At 34.8% G+C, this 10,558-nt stretch overlaps 1 long non-coding RNA gene across 1 annotated transcript; it reads right to left on the bottom strand.

The window, feature by feature from the left end:
• Positions 1-6,593: 6,593 nt before the first annotated feature.
• Positions 6,594-8,213, bottom strand: LOC108285167. The gene is made up of 2 exons (XR_001817481.1): positions 8,117-8,213; positions 6,594-6,970 (listed from the first exon to the last, which is right to left on the bottom strand). It is a non-coding gene; the product is annotated as an uncharacterized LOC108285167 (long non-coding RNA).
• Between the last annotated feature and the right edge of the window lie 2,345 nt (positions 8,214-10,558).

Raw genomic sequence — 10,558 nt, 5'->3', positions numbered from 1 at the left:
CTCCCCAAATCCCCACACCCCGCTGTCCCTACCCTACGCCCCCCCAAACAGACCCCAGTGTGTGTTGCTCCCCTCCCTGTGTCCATGTGTTCTCATTGTTCAACACCTGCCTATGAGTGAGAGCATGTGGTGTTTTATTTTCTGTTCCTGTATCAGTTTGCTAAGAATGATGGTTTCCAGATTCATCCATGTCCTAACAAAGGACATGATTTCATCTATTTTATGGCTGCGTATTATTCCATGGTGTATATGTGCCACATTTTCCTTGTCCAGTCTATCATCGATGGGCATTTGGGTTGGTTCCACGTCTTTGCTATTGTAAACAGTACCACAATGAACATATGTGTGCATCTGTCTTTATAATAGAATAATTTATAATCCTTTGGATATATACCCAGTAATGGGATTGCTGGGTCAAATGGAATTTCTATTTCTAGGTCCTTGAGTAATAGCCACGCTGTCTTCCACAATGGTTGAACTAATTTACACTCCCACCAACAGCGTAAAAGTGTTCCTTTTTCTCCACATCCCCTCCGGCATCTATTGTCTCCAGATTTTTTAATGATCGCCATTCTAACTGGCATGAGATGGTATCTTAATCTGGTTTTCATTTGCATTTCTCTAATGATCAGTGATGATGAGCATTTTTTCATATATTTGTTGGCCTCATATATGTCTTGTTTTGAGAAGTGTCTGTTCATATCCTTTGCCCACTTTTGAATGGGTTTGTTTTCTTCTTATAACTCTGTTTTAGTTCTTTATAGATTCTGGATATTAGCCCTTTGTCAGATGGGTAGATTGCAAAAATTTTTTCCCATTCTGTTGGTTGCTGGTTCACTCTAATGATTATTTCTTTTGCTGTACAGAAGCTCTGGAGTTTAATTAGATCCCATTTGTCTATTTTGGCTTTTGTTGCCAATGCTTTTGGTGTTTTAGTCATGAAGTCCTTGCCTATGCCTGTGTTCTGAACAGTTTTGCCTGGGTTTTCTTCTAGGGTTTTTATGGTATTGGGTCTTACGTTTAAGTCTTTAATACATCTGGAGTTAATTTTAGTGTAAGGTGTCAGGAAGGGGTCCAGTTTCTGCTTTCTGCACATGGCTAGCCAGTTTTCCCAACACCATTTATTAAACAGGGAATCCTTTCCCCATTGCTCGTTTTTGTCAGGTTTGTCACAGATTAGATCATTGTAGATGTGTGGTATTGCCTCTGAGGCCTCTGTTGTGGTCCATTGGTCTATATGTCTGTTTTGGCACCAGTACCATGCTGTTTTGATTACTGTAGCCTTACAGTATAGTTTGAAGTCAGGTAGCGGTAGTGTGATACCTCCAGCTTTGTTGTTTTTGCTTAGGATTATCTTGGCTATGAGGGCTCTCTTTTGGTTCCATATGAAGTTTAAGGTGGTTTTTTTCAGTTCTGTTAAGTAGGTCATTGGTAGCTTGCTGGGGATAGCATTAAATCTGTAAATTACTTTGGGCAGCATGGCCATTTTCACAATATTGATTCTTTCTAACCATGAGCATGGAACGTTTTTCCATCTGTTTGTGTCCTCTCTTATTTCCTTGAGCAGTGGTTTATAATTCTCCTTCAAGACGTCCTTTACCTCCTTTGTTATGTGTATTCGTAGGTATTTTATTCTCTTTGTAGCAATTGTGAATGGAGTTGGCTCATGATTTGGCTCTCTGTTAGTCTGTTATTGGTGTATAGGAATGCTTGTGATTTCTTCACATTGATTTTGTATCCTGAGACTTTGCTGAAATTGCTTATCATCTTAAGGACATTTTGGGCTGAGGCGATGGGGTCTTCTATATATACAATCATGTCATCTGCAAAGAGAGACAATTTGACTTCCTCCTTTCCTAATTGAATACCCTTTATTTATTTTTCTTGCCTGATTGTTCTGGCTAGAACTTCCAATACTATATTGAATAGGAGTGGCAAGAGAGGGCATCCTTGTCTAGTGCCAGATTTCAAAGGAAATGCTTCCAGTTTTTGCCCATTCAGTAGAATATTTGGCTGTGGGTTTGTCGTAAACAGCTTTCATTATTTTTAGATATGTTCCATCGAAACCTAGTTTATTGAGGGTATAAGTGTAACATAGAAAGTAACAAACATGGTATATATTAATCCAGCTATATCAATTAACATGATAACATTAAGGAAAAGTAAGATAATTGTTCTGATGTTAGTTTCAGAAAAATCAGACTTCAGAACAAGGAAAATTATCAGGGATAAAGAAGGAAATTGTATAGTTATAAAGAGGTCAATTCTCTAGGAAGATGTAACAATATTTAATGTGTATGCACCTAATAATGGAGCATTAAAATACATGAAGAAAAAGCTGACAAACCTTCAAAAAGAAACAGATGAATTCACTATTATAGTTGGAAACTTCAGTACCTCTCTCTCAATATTAATAGATTAAGCATGCAGAATATCAACAAGGATATAGTTGACTTAACAGGACTATCAGTAAAAGAGGGCTAATTAATATTTATAGATTTCTCCATCCAATACCAACAGACTACATGTTCTTCATAAGCTTCCTGGAACATTAACCAACATTGATCATTTTCTGGCCCATAAAACACACCTGAACAAATTAAAAGAAATAGATACTATACAAACTATGTTCTTATATTATAAGGGAACTTAACTAGAAATGAATATCAGAAAGACCTGGATAATCTGCAAATATCTGTAGATTGAACAACACACTTATAAGTAACACTTGAGCCAAATAAAAAGTATCAAGAGGAAGTTCATAATATTTTGAAGTAAATAAAATGGAAATTCAACTTATCCAAATTTGTGGGATGTAGCAAAAGCAGGGTTTAGAGGGATATTTATAGCACTAAATGCATATATTTAAAATGAGGAAATTTCTAAAATCAATAACCTACTTTAGGAACTAAAAAAACAAGAACAATTCGAGTGTAAAGTAAGCAGAAAAAATAAATAGTAAAAATTAGAACAGGAATCAATGAAAGTGAAAAAAGGAAATTAACAGAGAAAATCAACAAAACCAAAAGCTGGTTTTTCAAAAAGATCCCATAAAATTGAAAAAACAAAACAAAAGAAACAAACAAACAAAAAACCTCTATCCAGGCTGCTCAAGAAGCAAACAAAATCCACACATTACCATTACCATGATGGAACTGAAAGAGGACTCATTCCTACTGATCCTGAAGACGTTAAAAAGATAATAAAGAAATAGTATAAACCATTCTGTCGATAAGTTTGATAACTTAGATAAAATGGATCAATTCCCTAAGAAACAGAAGCTATCACAACTTACACAAACAGAAACTTGTGTGACCCTGAGTAGACCCATATATATTAGTGAAATTGAAACAATAATTTATAACTTTCCAAAAAAGAAAGCACCATCCCCAGATGGTTTCACTAATGAATTCTACCAAACATTTAAGGTAGAAATGATTCCCATTTTCCACAATGTTTTCCAGAAAACAGAGGCAGAGAAAACCTGTTCTATTTAATTCTATAAGTCCAGATTTACCCTAATATGAAAATCAGATAAGAACATTGCAAGAAAGGAAAACTGCTCACCAATATGTCTAATACATATGCATGCAAAAATATTTGACAAAAAACTAACAAATTAAAACCAATAATGTATAAAAAGAATTATCCACCATGACTAAGTGAGATTTATTGTGGATATGCAAGACTATTTCAACATTTGAAAATCAGCCAAAATAATCCAAAACATCAACAAGTTGAAGAAGAAAAATCATTGTGATAAAAATACAAAGGCTATAGAATAGGCTCAGTGCAATAAGAAGAAAATCCATAATGCTATATATCCATTATTATGGTATCATGTTGAATTTTTTCGCCCTAAAAATTCTTTGTACTCTGCCTATTAATTCCTTCCTCCCCACAACCCCTGGGAACCACCAGCCATTTTACTTTTGCCATAGATTTTCCTGTTCCAGAATGCTGCATAATTAGAATCCTACCATATGTAGCCTTTTCAGTTTGGCTGGCTGCTTTCACTTGATAGTATGCATTTAAGGTTCTCTATATCATTTCATGGCGATATATATATATATACACATATATTTCTGACCTTTGCCATTTTCTTTCTGCCTATAGAAAATATGTTATATTTTTGCAGAAAAAGTCTGCTAGTGATAATTTCCATATATATGTATATATCTAGTGCTGAATGCTATTCTGTTGCCTGGATGTACCACAGTTTATCAATTCACCTACTGAAGGGCATCTTCATTTCTTCCAAGTTTCGACAATTATGGATAAAGCTGCTATAAACATTTCTGCAGGTTTTTGTGTGGATGTAGTTTCCAACTCATTTGGGCAAATACCAATGAGTGTGACTGCTGGATCGTATAGTATGAATATGTTTAGCTTTATAATGAATTGACAAACAGTCTTTGTAAGTGACTATATAATTTTGCATTCCCACCAGCTATGTATGAGAATTTCTGTTGCTCCATCTTCTCATCAGTATTTGGTGTTGCCAGTGTTTCAGATTTTTGTCAGCCTAGTAGTTGTTTAGTGGTATGCCTCCACTTTTGAAGAATAATTTCACTGGATATAGAATTCTAGTTGGTTGGGCTGGGCACCGTGACTCACACCTGTAATCCCAGCACTTTGGGAGACCAAGGTGGACAGATCACCTGAAGTTAGGAGTTTGAGACCATCCTAGCCAAAATGGTGAAACCCCTTCTCTATTAAACATACAAAAATTAGCTGGGCGTGGTGGTAAGTGCCTGTAATCTCAGCTATTCAGGAGGCTGAGGCAGGAGAATCACCTGAACCCAGGTGGTGGAGGTTGCAGTGAGCCAAGATTGCACTGCTGCACTCCAGCCTGGGTGACAAAGAAAGACTCCATCTCAAAAAAAAAAAAGAATTCAAGTATTTTTTTTAACACTAAATATTTCACGTCACTCTCTTCTGATTTCGTGGTCTTGGATCAGATATCTGCAGTAATTCTTATCATTTTATATATATATATATATATATATATATATATATATATATAGGTAAGATGGCTTCCTTCATCCCCATTCCCTGGGCTTTAAGTTTTTTTTTTTTTCTTTGTATTTTTTCTGTTTAAATATGATATGCTTATGTGTAGTCCTTTTGGTATTTATTCTGAATGGCATTCTCTGTACTTTCTGTATCTGTGGTTTGTTTTGTATGTAATTAACTTTGAAAAATTCCAAGCCATTCTCCTGTTATTCTGAATATACATATATTTTGATATTTTTCTATAGTTCTTGCATATTCTTTTTAAAATTAATATTAGTTTTTCTTTTTTATTTTAGTACAGGAAGTTTCTACTGACTTATCTTCAAGCTCACTGATTCTTTCCCTGCCTTGTTCAGTCTACTGATGAGACCATCAAGAGCATTCTTCATCTTTGCTTTCATGCTTCTAGCATTTACTTCAGATTTTCATTTCTCTGCTTACATTAACATCTGCTCTTGCATGATGTAGATTTTTTTTTTCATTACAGCCCTTAACATTTTAATCATGGTTATTTTCCAACATCACCACCATATTTAAGTCTGGTTCTGATGCTTGCTTTTCTTTTCCAGTTGCTTTTTTCCTGCCTCTTGGCATGCTATGCAATATTTTTTGAAGGCTAGATGTGTTGCATTGGGCAATAAGAATTGTGATAAGAAGGCTACTAGCATGAGAGTTTATGTTAATTGAGCTAGGAGTCAGTTTTTGTTTAATATTATCTGTACCTATAGTTATCAGATGCTTCAGATTCTCCTAGTGTCTTATTTTTGTAACTGCTCTTGACTTTGGTATTCCCTAAATATTCCTAAAATAAAATCTGAGTCTTGTAGTTCTTTCAGCTGTAATATATTGTTATTGTACTGGTGATCATGTCAAAATGTGGAAGACTAGCCCTATATAATCTTCCACTTAATTGTCAGTCTGTTAGTGGGTATACATTTTGGCCTGTAACTTTTATAAGTGTTTTTTCTTGTATAGCTTTTCTTCTATCTTCCACCTTAGATGAGAGGCCTGTCTCACCTAAATATTAGAGGAGGCTAAAGTGGAAAGAATACCATTTTCTCAGGGTTCTGGGGAAAAGCTCTGTTAATTATTTTCCCCTAGAGAATAGGTCTTTGTTATGGAGAATGCCCTATAAATATTTCATAATATTACTTTTCCCCCTCCTCCTACCAGAGCCCTGCCATCTGTCTTGGTTCTTGGCAGTGAGAACATAGTAAAGTTTCTGGAGATAAAGTCCATGAAAGTGTGGGGGCATCCCTAAGACTGTGGACCCCAGGAGTCTCTCATTTTCATGTTAGTCCACACTCCATCTTCAGCAATTTGTCAAAATTACCATTTAGGTGTCCCTATCAATTTATGTATGGCTCTAGAGATTTATGCTTCATTTAAGGAAATTACAGCTGTGACTCAATGAGTTTGCTTATCTTTCCAGATTTCAGAAGGGCAGTTTGCTCTGTGATTTTACTTCTGGGTCGAATATAACTCATTCATTTTCAGTTTTATTTTTCCTTATTGTAAGGATGGTAGTGATTACTTCTAGGTTATTTACTTATTAGAGCTGAAATAAACAAAAAGACTTTGTTCTTTGTATTTGAGTTTGTTGTTTAATTAATTTGGCTTCAGCCCTCATTGTTTGTGGCATGTCAGGGCCAGTACAATTTGTATTCTTTCCTTACTCCTCTTATCAAACAATGTCTTAATCCATGAACACTCACACTGTATCAAGTAAGATTCATTTTAGCTGCTCCTAATGAAAAAATCTAAAGTAACAGAGATTTTAAGTTGATAGAAGCTATTTCTGTTTTATGTAAAGGAGGTTTGGAGATAGGCATTCCAGGCCGGTATAGAGATACCTTGGGGACATAGAGATCTAATTTCTTTCTTTCTTCTATCATAGCCCTAACATACAATTTCCAGTTCAGAATGGCCACTGAATTGTCAGCCATTAACTTTCCTGTTAGTAGAAAGAAGACAGGAGGTTAAGGGACAACAAGAGCATGCATCTGCCCATCTTTTAGAAACTTTCAATATAGTTTCATCCTGTAACTTCTACTTACATCTTAGTCTTAATACCGCATCTAACTGTAAGAGAACCTGGGAAATGAAATCTTTTTTGCTGTGTGCATTGGGATCCCAATTAAAACAATAGTCACTAAGCAAAGAGTAATAATGTATATTGAGTTGACAAATAATAGACCCTGTCAACAAGATTCAAAATCAGTGGAGTTTGAAAGCTAATAGCAATTTGATTCCAAGTTATCTTTCTAAAACCAAAATTAAAACGAAAACACACAGACAACAACTACAATTGACTTTGTTTTCATTAGCTGATGGAGTAAGAATTCACGATGATATGGCTTTGCTGACTGGAAGAACACCAGGGTCTTTGGTTTTACACTGATTTAGATAAAACAACACAGACACACGTGGACTGCTTTTAAGGACTGGAGGGTTTAATAGGCAAGAAAGAAGGAAGAAATTCCCCCATGCAGAGACAGAGGGAGGGGGACTTCAATGGGTAAAACAAATCACTGTTTAAAACAAATTTCTAAACAGATCTTGCTTTGTGTTTCTGGGGATGGAATAAATATATTCCTATGATGGTTCACTTTCATATAGGGGCTTGTTGATTAGGCAATGACTGATGAACACAATTGTTGGATTTTTGGAAGAGAAGAAGTGCCATGTGGGACCGCCAGTTTACTAACAGGGAAAGTTGGGTTGGGAGAAATCAAAGAAATAAGAAACAGCGATTTCTGCTTGGGCATTGTGCTTTTTGTGTTTGATTAAACTATAGAAGTTACAAAAATAACATTTTTTTATCGACAAAGTGGGGTGAGACATCACCACTAGACAGTTGTTATCTAATTGCTGAATTCAGTTAAAGAGGTGAAGGCATCACAGTTCTCTGTTTCCAATGGTTAAAAAAAAAATAGTCTCAAATTGGTCAATTCCTCCACAAATCTTTGAAAATTAACTATATAGAAAATTCCTAAAATAAGAACTCACTTGATAGGTTCAATACCTGAATGCTTTTCTAATTTTCTATGTGATACTACTTTAAATAAAACTGTAATTACATGTTTAAACTTACACATACTAAATTTTGAGACAAGTGATCAGGTTTAGGACATGATCTGCATGTTTACTAGATAATTTTCCATAGTTTCTATGTTTTAATTGAAGTGCTTTGAGAAAAAAAGGAGAGAAAACAGTAAGGATTTAAATAATGCCAATTTCTACAGTAAAAAAAAAAAAAGCTAATGATTGAAATGGATGAGCTACTGACATTGCCATATTTAAAGTGTTTATAAATAATTTTATGTACCATATTGTAAAATTTATGACCTAATAAAATATAAACAAATTGATGATTTCTTTTCTGAAATCAAAAGAGGTTAGGTTCAATCAGTTTCTTACACATCACTTATACATCACTGTGATGTTCAAGATTTACTATGATATCCCTGAGGTCCTGTAACTAGATCATGAGGTGCCTTCTTAGTAATTAAAGAATATAAATTGTGTTCAGTGTTGCCTACAGTGAAATGCCATTTTGTTGAAAAGGAGTAATTCAAATAAAGTATATATGTTAATTGTCAGTGAAATAGAAGAACAAATGAAGTGAATCATCCAATTAACCATCCAGGCAAATGAAGATATATTTGAGTCAAATAAAGGTACTCAGCTCACTTTGAGGAATCACTTAGAGGGAGCTTGCTTACTTTGGTATAAATGAATATTTAATATTTTTAGAGGTGCCCCCCTGAGCTGATACCCAAGCTATCTCAGCAAGGTCCTATTTCTCTTTTGCTTGACTCATATGACTAAAATCTGTAAGAAGTAATTTCCCCTGAATTTACAGAATACATATTATCATCTATGTTAAAGCAAGATTTTAAAAAATGGAGTTAATATTTCATTTCCTTCATTATATTATCCTGTTGTTATAAGCATCTTTCAGCCTCTGTAAAGTGAGGAAAATGATTTAGTATTTTAAAATGTATGTAGAACTAAAGGTAAAGTCAGATAATACCCCTTTATAGCCAACTGTTATGATAACCTCTTTATGGCCAACTATTATGGCAATGTCCCAAACTCTAAAAAAATAAATAGACAAACTAAAGCAAATAAACATAGCATGTATGATTGATTGAAAATGGAAAATATTTTTTAACAAATTGACAAAACAATACAGTTTAGGGAATTATTTTCTTTCATATTCCTCAGAATTTATAGATTCACAAAGAGTGATTATTTTTATGATAGAGTTATATAATTTTACCAGTCTTTGTACAAATCCAAAACTTGTCAACCCTCAGACTCACAATACTTTTTAAAAATAAATGTTATTCCAGATGCAATTCAAGTACTATGAGATCTTTTACTTTTCTGGCTGCTGTGGACTGAATTTTGCTCCCCCCAAATTTATATGTTGAAGTCTTAACCTACAACTTGGTGGTATTGGGAAATGGCATTTTTGAGAAGTAATTAGGTCAAGGGGAAACCATTAGTATGGGGTCCTCATAATGGGATTATTGCCCTTATAAGAAGAGATAAGAGAGCACTCTCTCCTCTCTCAAAACCTCTCCCTCTGTTTTTGTCATGTGAGGACACAGGAAGATGACGATGATCTGCAAACCAGAAAGAGGGCTCTCAACTGGGAGCCAAATGAGCTGATACCTTTATCATGGACGTCCCAGCCTCCAGAACTGTGAGAAATAAATGTCTGTTGTTTAAGTCACAGAGTTTATGATATTGTGCTATAGCAGGAAGATACTGCCAAACATTTTACATGTTGTTATTATGCAAATAATATGTTCATTTATTAGTTGAGTGCATAATTTGTTCTTGGAAATATGGTAATTACTAGGGATACAAAGTAACTTAAACATAGTTCTTACCCTTTTGGAGCTTACAAAATAGCAAGAGAGACTGGCAATAACAAATCCAATGTGAGAAGTTGTATGACAGGGAAGTAGAGGATCCTATGAGAACACATAAGTGGAACACCTAACTTGAACTGCACTATGTGCATGAATCTATTATTTTATTTAGCAATGTATCAAGTACTGGGAAGTTAATTTTGGGATAGAGAAGACTGGTCTTTGATATTTGGAATTAAAGTTCTGGTGGTATTAAACAGCAATGTGTCCCAATTATTTAGAGATACCTAAATTCTGCCTTTTCCCTAGCTAATCCCTAGAGGTTCATTAGAGAGCTACATGCACGTGTAAAAATGCTAAATAACATATGAAATGATACTTTATTATCCAAGTCAATATAATCTGAAATGCAGGGGTGTCTCAGGCTGAATTGGAGCATGTAACTTAGAAAGGAAGAAAAAAACATACTTGGGCCTCAACGCAAATCTTAAATTTACAGCCAACCTTTCACCAAACGCAAAGAAACAAGAAAGCCTAAATTCCATTTGCCCACAAGAGAGAATGTGCTAGATGTCTTCACTTTCTGAACTTGCCTCCATGTAAAAAGAGGGAGAAGGATGAAGAGGTTCACAATTTTTTATCACAAAGTTACTGCT

The sequence above is a fragment of the Cebus imitator genome, unplaced genomic scaffold (genome assembly GCF_001604975.1).
Source record: "Cebus imitator isolate Cc_AM_T3 unplaced genomic scaffold, Cebus_imitator-1.0 Scaffold292, whole genome shotgun sequence".
NCBI classification, from domain to species: Eukaryota; Metazoa; Chordata; class Mammalia; order Primates; family Cebidae; genus Cebus; species Cebus imitator.
This window is presented reverse-complemented; position numbering and strand designations above follow the sequence as displayed.